This window comes from Triticum aestivum, chromosome 5A (assembly GCF_018294505.1).
Source record: "Triticum aestivum cultivar Chinese Spring chromosome 5A, IWGSC CS RefSeq v2.1, whole genome shotgun sequence".
Taxonomy (NCBI): Eukaryota; Viridiplantae; Streptophyta; class Magnoliopsida; order Poales; family Poaceae; genus Triticum; species Triticum aestivum.
Window position 1 is genome coordinate 179564708 of NC_057806.1, and position 12252 is coordinate 179576959.

Below are 12252 nucleotides of genomic sequence, written 5' to 3' on the forward strand. Positions count from 1 at the left end.
ACTGAAACCGGTAGAATTCTTGAGCATCTACACCATCACTATTCAGGCCATCGGAGGAAGAGATGAAAAGGTATTCGCCAACTACTTCCCTCTGCCACTCAAGCTAAACATGAGGTCGTGGCTGATGCACTTGCCGGAGAATTCCATCTCGACCTGGGCTGACCTGTGCAATGAGTTTGTTGGTGCCTTCACGGGCGGCCATCAAGAACCAGTGCAGCCTAGCGATTTGCAGCTCCTTCCACAAAAGGAAGGAGAGAGTTTGCGGAAATACATGCAGAGGTTTAACCAGGTGCATAGGAACATTCCAGATATCCACTCGGCATCTATGATTGCTGCGTTCCAATCCAACGTGTGCAACCGCAGGATACACTCCAAGATGAATGTCCGGTTGCACAAGACTGTGAATGAACTATACAGCTTGGCAGATAAGTGTGACCCTACAGAGGAGGGGAGGCGACTCCCCGGAGAAGAAGATGGCATCGAAGTTGGTTCAGAAGATGACGACGATGCTGCTAACCATAAGAAGAAGAATAAGAAACGCAACAAGAAGCACAAGGAGAAGGTAGTGCTGGTTGTCGAAGGTTCTGGCACTCCTAATACCAGCAAGAAGGCCAAGACCAAAGCTCCCGTCAAGGAAGTTGCCACGTGCACTGACTGCCGGGAAGCTACGGCGGCTAAGAAAGCTAGGAAGGTTGACGGACCATACTGCAAGATCCATCGGACCAAGGGCCATGATCTCCAAGAGTGTCATCAAGTCAAACAACTCTTCTAGAAGTAGAAAGCTGAGTACGAGAAGCGTGATAAGGATAGAGACCTAGAAGGTACTGGTGGGAAGGGCTGGGGCGGCAGAGGAGGCCACCGCGGCAAGGTCCCCCAGCATCAGGAGAAACTTGCTAGAGGCTGAGAGAAGAAGGTGAGGATGAGAGTGATGAAGGGGATGAAGAGGAAACCAGTGAACAAGAGTTCCAGAAGGCCACTGAGGCAATGTGCATTGACGGAGGCAGATACATTTCCAACGTATCTATAATTTTTTATTCTTACATGCTATTATATTATCGGTTACAGATGTTTTATATGCATTATTATGCTATTTTATATTATTTTTGGGACTAACCTATTAACCTAGAGCCTAGAGCCAGTTTCCGTTTTTCCTTGTTTTTGAGTTTCGCAGAAAAGGAATATCAAACAGAGTCCAAACGGAATAAAACTTTGTGATGATTTTTCTTGGACCAAAAGACACCTGTAGGACTTGGACTCCAAGTCAGAAGACCTGTGAGGCGGCGAAAAGGGTGGAGGGCGCGCCCCGGGGGGGGGGGGCTCCCCCTTCCTTGTGGCCCCCTCAGGAGTCCCCTGACCTACTTCCTTGTCCTATAAATTTACATATATTACAAAACCCTCAAAGAGAGCCACGAAAATACTTTTCCGCCGCCGCAGCCTTTTGTACCCGTGAAATGCCATATTGGGGCCTTTTCCGGCAATCTGCCGGAGGGGGATTCGATCACAGAGGGTTTCTACATCAACCCTATTGCCCTTTCGATGAAGCATGAGTAGTTTACCTCAGACCTATGGGTCCATAGCTAGTAGCTAGATGGCTTTTTCTTCTCTTTCTTTGATTCTCAATACCATGTTCTCCTCGATGATCTTGGAGATCTATCTGGTGTAATCTTATTTTGCGGTGTGTTTGTTGAGATACGATGAATTGTGGATTTATGATCAGATTATCTATGAATACTATTTGAATCTTATCTAAATTATTATATGCATGATTTGATATCTTTGTATTTCTCTTTGAATTATCATTTTGGTTTGGCCAACTAGATTGGTATTTCTTGCAATGGGAGAGGTGCTTAGTTTTGGGTTCAATCTTGCGTGATTTCACCCAGTGACAAAGTAGGGGTAGAGAGACATGTATTATATTGTTGCCATCAAAGATAAAAAGATGGGGGTTTCATCATATTGCTTGAGTTTATCCTCTACATCATGTCATCTTACTTAAGGCGTTACTCCATTTTTTATGAACTTAATACTTTAGATGCATTCTGCATAGCAGTCGATGTGTGGAGTAATAGTAGTCGATGCAGGCATGAGTCGATCTACTTGACACGGATGTCATGCCTATATGCATAATCATTGCCTTGGATATCGTCATAACTTTGCGCTTTTCTATCAATTGCTCGACAGTAATTTGTTCACCCACCATATTATTTGCCTTCATGAGAGAAGCCTCTAGTGAAACCTACGACTCCCAGGTCTATTTTCCATATTATATTTCAGATCTATAAACCAAAATACCAAAAATATCTTGCCGCAATTTACTTAATTTTACTTTTTAGCAATCTTTTACACCTATCTCTATCAGGTCTCACCTTTGCAATTGACCGTGAAGGGATTGACAACCCCTTTATCACATTGGGTGCAAGTGTTTGATTGTTTGTTCAGGTGCCTAGATTGGGGACTTGCTTGTACCTCCTACTAGATTGATACCTTGGTTCTCTAACTGAGGGAAATAATTATCTCTACTTTGCTGCATCACCCTTTCCTCTTCAAGGGAAAAACCAATGCAAGCTCAAGAAGTAACAGGAAGAATTTCTGGGACCATTGTCGGGGAGGTCTACATCAAGCCTACCAAGTACCCAACATAAACTCTCATCTCTTGCATTACATTATTTTCCATTTTCCTATCGTTTTCCTCTCCCCCACTTCTAAAATGATTTTCAGAAAAACACAAAAAGATTTGCCTTTTTATTCGCCCTTCTTCTGTTCGTATTTTTCTGCCTTTTGTTTGCTCGGTTGCTAGATTGGTTTGTTGCCACCATGTCTGAATCTGAGGAGGTTTTCATCAAAAAAGATAGTAGTAATCTTGAGGAAAATTTTGATGACTTTGCTAATAATGATCCTGTGACGCCCCCGATTCAATCGTACACTAATCATACATGTAAATGTGTACGATCAAGATCGGGGACTCACGGGAAGATATCACAACACAACTCTAGACACAAATTGAAATAATACAAGCTTTATATTACAAGCCAGGGGCCTCGAGTGCTCGAATACAGAAGCTCGATACACAAGAGAGTCTGCGGAAGCAACAATATCTGAGTACAGACATAAGTTAAACAAGGATGCCTTAAGAAGGCTAGCACAAAAGGAAGAACGATCAAAGAGGCAAAGCCTCTTTCCTAGGACCTCCTAACTACTCCTAGTCGTCGGCGGTCTCCACGTAGCAGTAGATGACGCGGTGGCATCTGTCTCCTGGGATCCACCATCTGATCGCAACAACAGGGTATAGGGGAGAAAGAGGTAGCAAAGCAACCATGAGTACACATCCAAAGTACTCGCAAGACTTACATGAGATCTAAACTAAGTATGCATCACTAGCAAAGGAATGGGTTTTATCTCTGGACTGAACTACAGAATGCCAGAAGAGAGGGGGAAGTGTAGCCTATCAAAGACTAACATCTTCAAGCATCTTCAAGTCTCTTGCAGCATTCAGAAGAGTAAAGAATAGCATTTTATAATTAACAAACTTGTTGTAGTATTAACGCCTAGAGATCCTGAGATCTTGAGACGAGCCCACGGGTCCAGCCCAGAGCAGGTCGAGCCTTGTTTAGCCACAAGTGATCGCCAACGGTTTCTGGAGGGATCTTGTTAGGGTTTCCACGAAGCTCATCAACTTGTCCTTGTCTGATCCGGAGGAGAGAATCGCCCAGTTCCTCACCATGTTCCTGATCAACCTCAAGACCTGCGGAATGGAAATCCAGGAGGTGTTACTGAAAATCATAGCATTTCTATATTTCCAGAGGCACCAAAGGACAGCTGAGCTAACAGTGTTTAAAACTGAGCACTTTTTGGTAGCAATCCAGAATCTGGCGACAGATTCGAAGGATGAGCCAATCTGACTAGAGAAATATTCCTCAATGTGGGCCCGGAGATGTTTAGCAACTATACATTCAAAAAATAGGTGAGAACAAGACTCTTGTTCCAAGCAGTAAACAAAATCAAGGGGTTTGATGATGTGTCTCTTCCTAAGGTTATCCCTAGTCATCAATTTGTTTTTGGAGAGAAGCTAGAGAAATACATGAATTTTAGGGGGAACTCTCAATTTCCAGACAGCAGGGATAAACACGGGTTGAACACCTCTAAAGTTGATAACATGATAGAGGGAGATGGAGGAATACTTCCCCTTATTGTCCAGCTGCCAAATCAGGGCATCCGGCTCGGCAGTAAAGGTAATGCTTTTGGCAATTTCCTCCAACTGGAACCATTGTTCCATGAGACTATCACTAAAGTTCCTTCCAAAAGAGAGTTTTAGGCATTGACCGTCCCAAACTTCATTGACACTTTTGTTAAGCTCATTGCGGACAGAGTAAATAGGCCAAAATTGGACTGCTAGGGGGGGTTGTGCCAAACCATGTATCTTCCCAGAACCTGGTTCTGCTCCCATCCCCTATGTTCCATCTGTAGCCAAATTTCACAGCATGCATAATAGATTTTAATCCTTTCCAGAATATAGAGGTCTTAGGGTTGGAGGAAGGGACAAAAATATTAGGTTTATTTCCTAGGTATTTATGGGCAATAAGAAGCTTCCAGGGTTTCAGGTCTTCCTCATAGAATCTTTTAATCCAAGACCCTAGAAGACAGATGTTAATTTCTTGGAGGTTAGGTATGCCTAGGCCTCCAAAATCTTTTTTCATAGAGACTAGGGCCCAATTAGCAAGGTGTAGCTTCCTATTTCCCTCAAAATCATTCCACAAGCAATGAGACATCTGAGAATTGATGAGGTTCACTGCCCATTTAGGGAACTTGAAGAAGGAGAGGAGATACACTGGAATGCTAGCCAAACAAGCTTGTATGAGGATCAATCTACCTCTGTAAGAGAGAAGTTTGCCCCTCCACCCAGCAATCTTTTTAATGATTTTATCCAGAAGGGGTTGGATATCCTCTCTCCTCAGTTTATCATAGTGGAGAGGGATACCTAGGTACTTAATGGGGAAGTTACCTTTATTACATACTAGAATAGAGAGGAAGTCAGCTAACTCCTGATCATCCATGTTGATAAGGATGAGTTCACTTTTAGAGTAGTTGATTCTCATGCCTGAGACTTGTTCAAAGCAGGTTAGAACAGTTTTCCGATTGCTAGCATGTGTGAAGTCATTGTCTAAGAAAAGGATGGTATCATCTGCATATTGAAGGCAGATGATGCCACTAGGGCAGACCTCAGGACAGAGCCCTGCAATCAGACTATGATCAGCAGCTTTGCTTAGCATTTTAGTAAGAACGTCCACTACTAAATTAAAAAAAAGCGGGAAGATGGGGTCACCTTGCCTAAGGCCTTTACCAACAAGGAAAAAATCACTTTCACAGTTATTTAACTTGACCCCAACATGACCCCCATGAGTAAGTTGTTGGATCCAACTCTCCTCTATGAAAGGCTTGGAAAAGATCTAATAGATCATTTTTCACCAAGTCCCAAAAATGCTGGTAAAACAAGAAGGGAATCCCATCAGGACCAGGAGCCCCATCAAGATAAGAGCTAAAAATGGCTTCCTTCACCTCTGTCTCTGAAAAGGGGCTTCTAGCAGCTCATTTTCAGCAGGAGAGACTTTTTCAGAAGCAGAGAAAAAATTGTTTTGTAGAGAGAACCCAGAAGGGTTTTCTTTCTTAAACAGGTCTTTGTAGAAGTCACTAGCCACTTTCAGCATCCCATCTACCTTAGTAACAGGGCCATTAGGGCCATCAAGGGAGTGAATGAGGGTTTTCCTCCTCCTCTGGTTAGCTACTACATGGAAGTAAGCAGTATTTCTATCACCCTCCTTAATGTTCCTATCTCTAGACCTTTGTTTGGCTTTGATTTCTTCTTGAAGCCAAATTTTCTTGAGCTCTCCGTGGACAAAGTTTAATCTATTAGTGTCAGCCTCAGAGAGGTCAGTGGTTTCTTCCTTAATATCTAGAGAATCAAACTCAAGGAGGAGAATCCTTTTGTATCTTCTAAGATTAGCTTCCTCATTGGAGTTCCACCCTTTGGTAGTTCTTCTAAATCTCCTGATTTTGATATGCCAATTTTCTAGGGGGCAGCTGCTCCCAGTAGGCTCATCCCAGATTTTCCTTACTAGCTCATTAAAATCTTCTCTAAGCAACCACCACTTTTCAAATTTAAAACTATTTCTCTTTGGAGTTTGGTTAAGACCAGAGTCCCAGAGCAAAGGAGTGTGATCACTACCACATCTGGGCAGAGCTCTACAACTAGAAAGGGGAAAAACTATCTAATTTTGTGTCACAGAAAATTCTGTCAATGGTGGACATAATCCTGGAGCAGCACTTCCAACATATCTAGCAGAACTGTGGGTTTTCCTTCTGATAGGGCAATTCTCAACTTTATGAGTAACCATTTTGCAGATAAAACAATTCTTGGGCTTGACACATTTATCCAAATGATGCCCTGGTTCCCCACAGTTGTAGCAGATCACCTCAGAGTATGCCATAAGCTCCGAAGCAGGGGCAGGAGCAGTTTTCTGGATGTCCTATCTCTTCTTCTACTGATTCTTGCCTTGAGATTTCCCACTGATCTGAGAGTCAGAACCACCAGAAGACACTACTAGGAAAAGGCCTACTAATGGTGCACCAGTTTTGCCTACTAATGGCGCATCACTGGTGCGCCATTAGTATCACGCCACTAGTATTTATTACTAATGGCGCACCACTGGTGCGCCATTAGTATCTGGTATACTAATGGCGCACCACCCAATGCGCCATTAGTATATAACACCATGTGCCACTAGTATGCCTCCCAGGGGCCATATTTAACCATGTGCTTTGGCACACTAATGGCGCACTGCGGATGGATGCGACATTAGTATACTTGGCATACTAATGGCGCACTCTTTGGTGATGCACCATTAGTATACTTTGGCATACTAATGGCGCACTCTGTAGTGATGCGCCATTAGTATGAATATTAGGTTTTATTTTTTTTACTTTTCTGATTTTTGCACAGGTTACAAAATATATTATTTGGTAGAATATAGACAGTAGCACACAACAACAACAGATTCATCAAATACAATAGAAGATTAGTCTCCGAATACAATTCATCATATTAGTCTCCGAATTCAAAAGACCAAACAAATATAAAACATTACAAGTCTCGAGACCGCGAGTATCAAGTTTGTCTTCACATTACAAGTCGATATCGATCATCTAAACAACCATCACATAGAAGAGAGTTGCGGTCATCGCGATGAAACTGGTCTTCATCCGGTTCCTCCAACGCTCCCTCCTCTCTCCCGCTAGATAGCGGGCGTATCTAGATTCCGCCTCCGCCCTAGTGGTGTACCCTTTGTAACTGTTACCGCTGAAATGGTGAACCTATCTCCAACACTCCTCCCAGTCGTCGTAGACTCCGGGAACCTTACCCTTGTACATGACATACGACGGCATCTCTATGCACAAGCCAAACAACAGACAATACATACATAAGCAATATATAAGTATGCAACAAAAGGATCGGAAGAGAAAAGCAAGACATTAATAGCACGATTCATGGTCCTACTAATAAATAGCATCGATTACATCTAAGTTGAACGACTGTCCAAACCAAAGAGACATACAATTCATTAAAGTTTAATTACAACATGAGCCAATCAATGTTTCAGAACTACACATCACTACTTTCGACTCGACTCATGGACAGGAGCATGGATGAAGCCGTCGTCTGTCGTGATGGTCATGAAATCGCGGGCGTTATCAGCCTGCATTTGTAGCATTCTGTCTATCTCAATGTTGGACGGTTGATATCTGAGGAAGAACTGCCCCGAGGTATGAAGGACATCTTGATGGATGATGTCCGCAAACTCCGACTGGATGTGAAAGAATTCTTGTCTGATGTCCGCGTCCTGGATTGCCGACAAGCTCGATCTTTGAGATTATTTGGTAGCAGAAGGTGATGATGGTCCCTTACGATCGCCCACATGTGATGGAGGGCGTAGTAGGCATCCTTCTGACCGCCAGGCGGCTGCTTGACGCAGCAGAACGTCATATTGTGGGCGAACACGTGCTTGCCATACTTACGAACTGCCCTGGTGAAGGTGCCTCCAGATTTGGCGTAGCCGGGGAGAACATCATCAAGAACTTTCTTGATATTTGTGTAGTCTATCTTAGAGTTACGGTTCGAGTCGAAATACGTGGCCATGGAATATTTCGGGCTTAAGAGGATGAGTGTGCAATGTGTGTCACTACACAGAACATGGAATGTTAGAAAAAAAGAACGATCGAAATCTAAGAAATCATATGTTACGGGGCGGTTAAGGGATGACTTACTCAGGAAAGTAAGACACAAGGAAGTTATCCTTATCTGGGTTTGCCAGAATGACGTCTTCGAGGTGTGAACTCGCGACTTGGCGGTCCCCAGCGCTGCTCAAGAGCTTGGCACGCATGTAAAAGGGGTCGACAATCACGATGTCCGGGGTCTTGTCTCTAATGATCCGCATCTCCATACTCAGCGAAAACAGCCGAACGAAGGTGTAGTGCAGCGGATGAAGGTTGAACATAGCAAAGATGTCATCAAACCGCAGGACGATCGTACCCCCGATGGCGCCATCCACAAAGCCCTTGCCCTCTGGCACCTTGGCCACGAAAACCGGGTATGCCACATCATTCTCTCTGAGACGCTGCTTCTCCAAAGAAAGAACACTTTCGTGCAGACTCCGCATAGCACCGGTTGCAGCATTGAGCATATTTGTCGGTAGCATTGCCCTACCCGCCACATGCACCCTCCTCGAGATATCCTTAGGTGAAGGTGGCCTGTCCTGAGCACGGATCATACTCGGTGCCAGCTGGCTCGCACCGGCGGCCTTTTTAGTCTGCCGTTTCGGGCCCTTCTTCTAGATCTGCTGTAATGGGACCGAGTTCTGCTCACAGACCGCCTTCTTGAGCGTGTTGGGGCTGATAATATTTGGCACCTCTGCTATCTGAGGCTCGGTGAAGGCGGCAGCTGGAGGCGTCTCCTGAGAACTGAACGCCAGACAACGCCTGATGCAATTGGGTTTCTCCGCCGTACCAGCTAGATCGCGGTCGTCTTGTTTGGGTTCTTGAGAAGGAGGCCCGCAGAACTCGTCACCGTACCCATGTTCGGCAAAGTACTTATCGACGTTGGTAAATGTACCATCGTCGTTGTCGTCGTCGTCCGGATCCTGTGCCATATGCATGTCCGGATCCTGTGCCATAGGGATGTCCGACATGTCCGGTAGCGTTGCAGCGTTCTTGCCATGGCTTGGCGCCAGCACGACTGGCGGTGTTGTCTGTGGGGTGGTGTTCCCCGCCCCAAACGAATCTGGCTCTTCGGCCAAAGCAGGGGCTAGCTTATGCAGGCACTGAGGGTCATCTCATCTTCTTCGTCGGCCCCAGCGGGTCGAATCGGAGGTAACAGCTCGTCGCAGCTTGGCAGCACCCGAACCACTTCAACCCTATACATTGTGGGTGGCATCGGATTACCGTGGAACACGGGGTTGCCCGGCTGAACGATTCTGCCCTTGACGACATCGACCAACTCGCCACCCACGAAGTGCAGGAGAGTGCAAGGAACATCGGCGGCGCCCTGCGAAAACATGTAGGGCGTCAGGGATGCCCAGTCAAAGGCAAGGAGACGAAGTCCTCGGCCGAGAGGCTTAGTTACCGTGATGCCGTCGAGCTCGGCTAATGTCGAGGCACCGCCACCGGCGGGCGTGCACTGACGGAGGGGCCGCTTGCTGGCGAGGTGCCGGCCGGCGTACACCCGGGTGCATTAAGCTCCAATGCCGGCGTCGGAGACACCAATACCGCCGCCGCCGGAGACACCAATGGCGCCGCCGCCGTAGACACCAATACCGCCGCGACCGGAGACACCAATGGCGCCGCCTGCGCGTTGTGCGAGTTGCTGGCCGTGAAGCTGGGAATCGGGGGCAGCCCCTGTTGGCCACCCGCAATCCACGTCGTTATCCCATGAATCAAGGTAGGCATAATGCCGGTGAGCGTCGATCCCAGTTGTTGTTGCACTTGCTCTTGGACCATCTCTGGAATCCACGCCACTTGCGCCTTGAGTGTTTCAACCTCGCACGATTGGCTTTCCGAGCTGGTCTTTTTCTCCTTTCGCCCACCAGCGGTATAGTATGACGACCATTTTGTGGACAAGCCTTTGCCGGCCACACGACCAGTTGACGTCGGCTTATTGAGCTTATCCCTGTTTTTCATTACGTTCAACGCCCTATTCAAAGGGGTGTCGAAAGGGGAGCTCTAAGACGACCCCGCGCTACTGCTTTCTTTGTCCTGCGGAAGGAACGTGAACCATTTAGAAATATTGGGGATTAATTAGAATGCAACCATATGGAGCTAATTACGCAGGGGTGTATTCCTTACCAGAACAAGCTCAAGCTCCTTGGTCTTCGGATCCGTGGTAAGCTCCTTTGTTACCGGGTCCTCCTTGTACCGGGCCATGAGAAAGTTCCTGGTCTGCTTGTCTCTGTATTTCTCAAAGCAGGGCGGTAGGCCTTGCTCGGCACGCTCCGCGTCCTCCTTGTCCCATACAGGCTCCGCCACTCTGTAACCGTCGGGACCAAGTTGGTGGACCCCTATGTTCAACTGCCGCATTTCTTTCCCCCACTGACTTGATTCGGAGGTTGCGGGGCTCTTGCACTTGATCTTGAACTCCTTGTAGTCATCTTCGCTAATCAAAGGATATTTCGCCTTGATCCTCTCATAACTATCACCTTTGTCAATCATTGCCTTCACCGTGCTTTTCCATGTAGACAGGGCCGTTCTCATCGTCGTGAGGGCGGCACCGTTCACTTTATTACCCGAGAGGCATGTGTTTGCGAACTCAGCGGGGAACTTGTATCGTTCGTGCAGCTTCGTGAAGAGGAGGCTCCACAAATTCCCTCCGTCCTTATGCCTTAGGTTCTCGGTGTTGATTGAGGCGGTGCTCCGGAGAATGCACCCAAGCTGAATCGAGTACCCCTTGACTATGTGTTTGGGCGCCGTCGGATGCCCGTCGGAGTTCACTTCAGTAAATTCCTCCCTGACGGTGCCGAGCACGTTTGGGCGCCGGTCCTTCCATTGCCTCTTCGGTTGGCTGCCATCTGTGCATGCGCCGCCATCATCAGTGGTGGCATCCGCAGCGCCATCATCAGTGGTGTCATCCCCGATGCCACTAGGGGTTGTGTAGTCAGGATCGGTCTCTTCCGCGGCGTCCTCATAGCGGTGAGGTTCTTCCTCCAACTCCTGGGACAGCTCCCAGAATTGCTTGTCGCCCGAACCGCCGGCCTCGTCGTTGTGGGCCATGTTTCGCTCTAAATAGGAAAAAAGCTTGGTCAAAAAGTTGATTTTTGTCAAGGAACAAGATCATGGTCTCATCATTTAGGGTTTGTCGACACTGAGGCATCCTAAAAGCTAAGCTTTTATCATTTAGGGTTTGTCGACGCCGAGGCACCCTAAAAGCCTAAGCGTACATCATTTAGGTTCTCATCGACACCGAGGCACCCTATAGAAGCCAAGTTAAGTTTTCATCATTTAGGGTTTATCGATGCCGAGGCACCCTAGGTTGGGCCTAATCAGTTGGCACTAATCACTTGGCTCTATTGCCACCTATGTTGGGTTTATCATCTAGGGTTTATCGATGCTAAGGAGAATTCTAAGTTGGGCCTAATCACTTGGCTCTATTGACAACTATGGTTTAATGCAACAAGAATGGCGGGGCAGTTGATCCTACTTAATTAAGTACTAAGACACCCCGGCCCATGCATTAGTCGCAAGTACCCCATATGTCCTATTTTTAGCAAAGTCATGCTAAAATTCATGGAAAATTTCGGCATGACCTTTGCTGAAAATAGGACATATGGAGTACCCAAATTCGCCGGAACAGAAGTTAATCGACATTCCGACAAACTCAAGGGCCTCTCAGGGTACCTGCAAATTCATCACGACACAATGGTCGGAGACAAAACCCAGCAAACTAGCAAGATGATCATCATCTTTGCAAGTCATTACTTGTCAAATTCAGAAAGAACAATTTATTTGTGACATAGTTGGCCCATACAGAAGAAGCAACACCCTGCACTAGCCTAAAAACAAGTGAAGTTTCACCCATATAAGAACAACTTTATAAAATCAGAGAAGTTGCTAAATTTTTTGTATCCTTCATATACACTGGAGTACAATGCTTTATAATGTTCCATCATCATTACAGAAAATTGACAATTGTCCATAACAGTTAACTACTAGGAG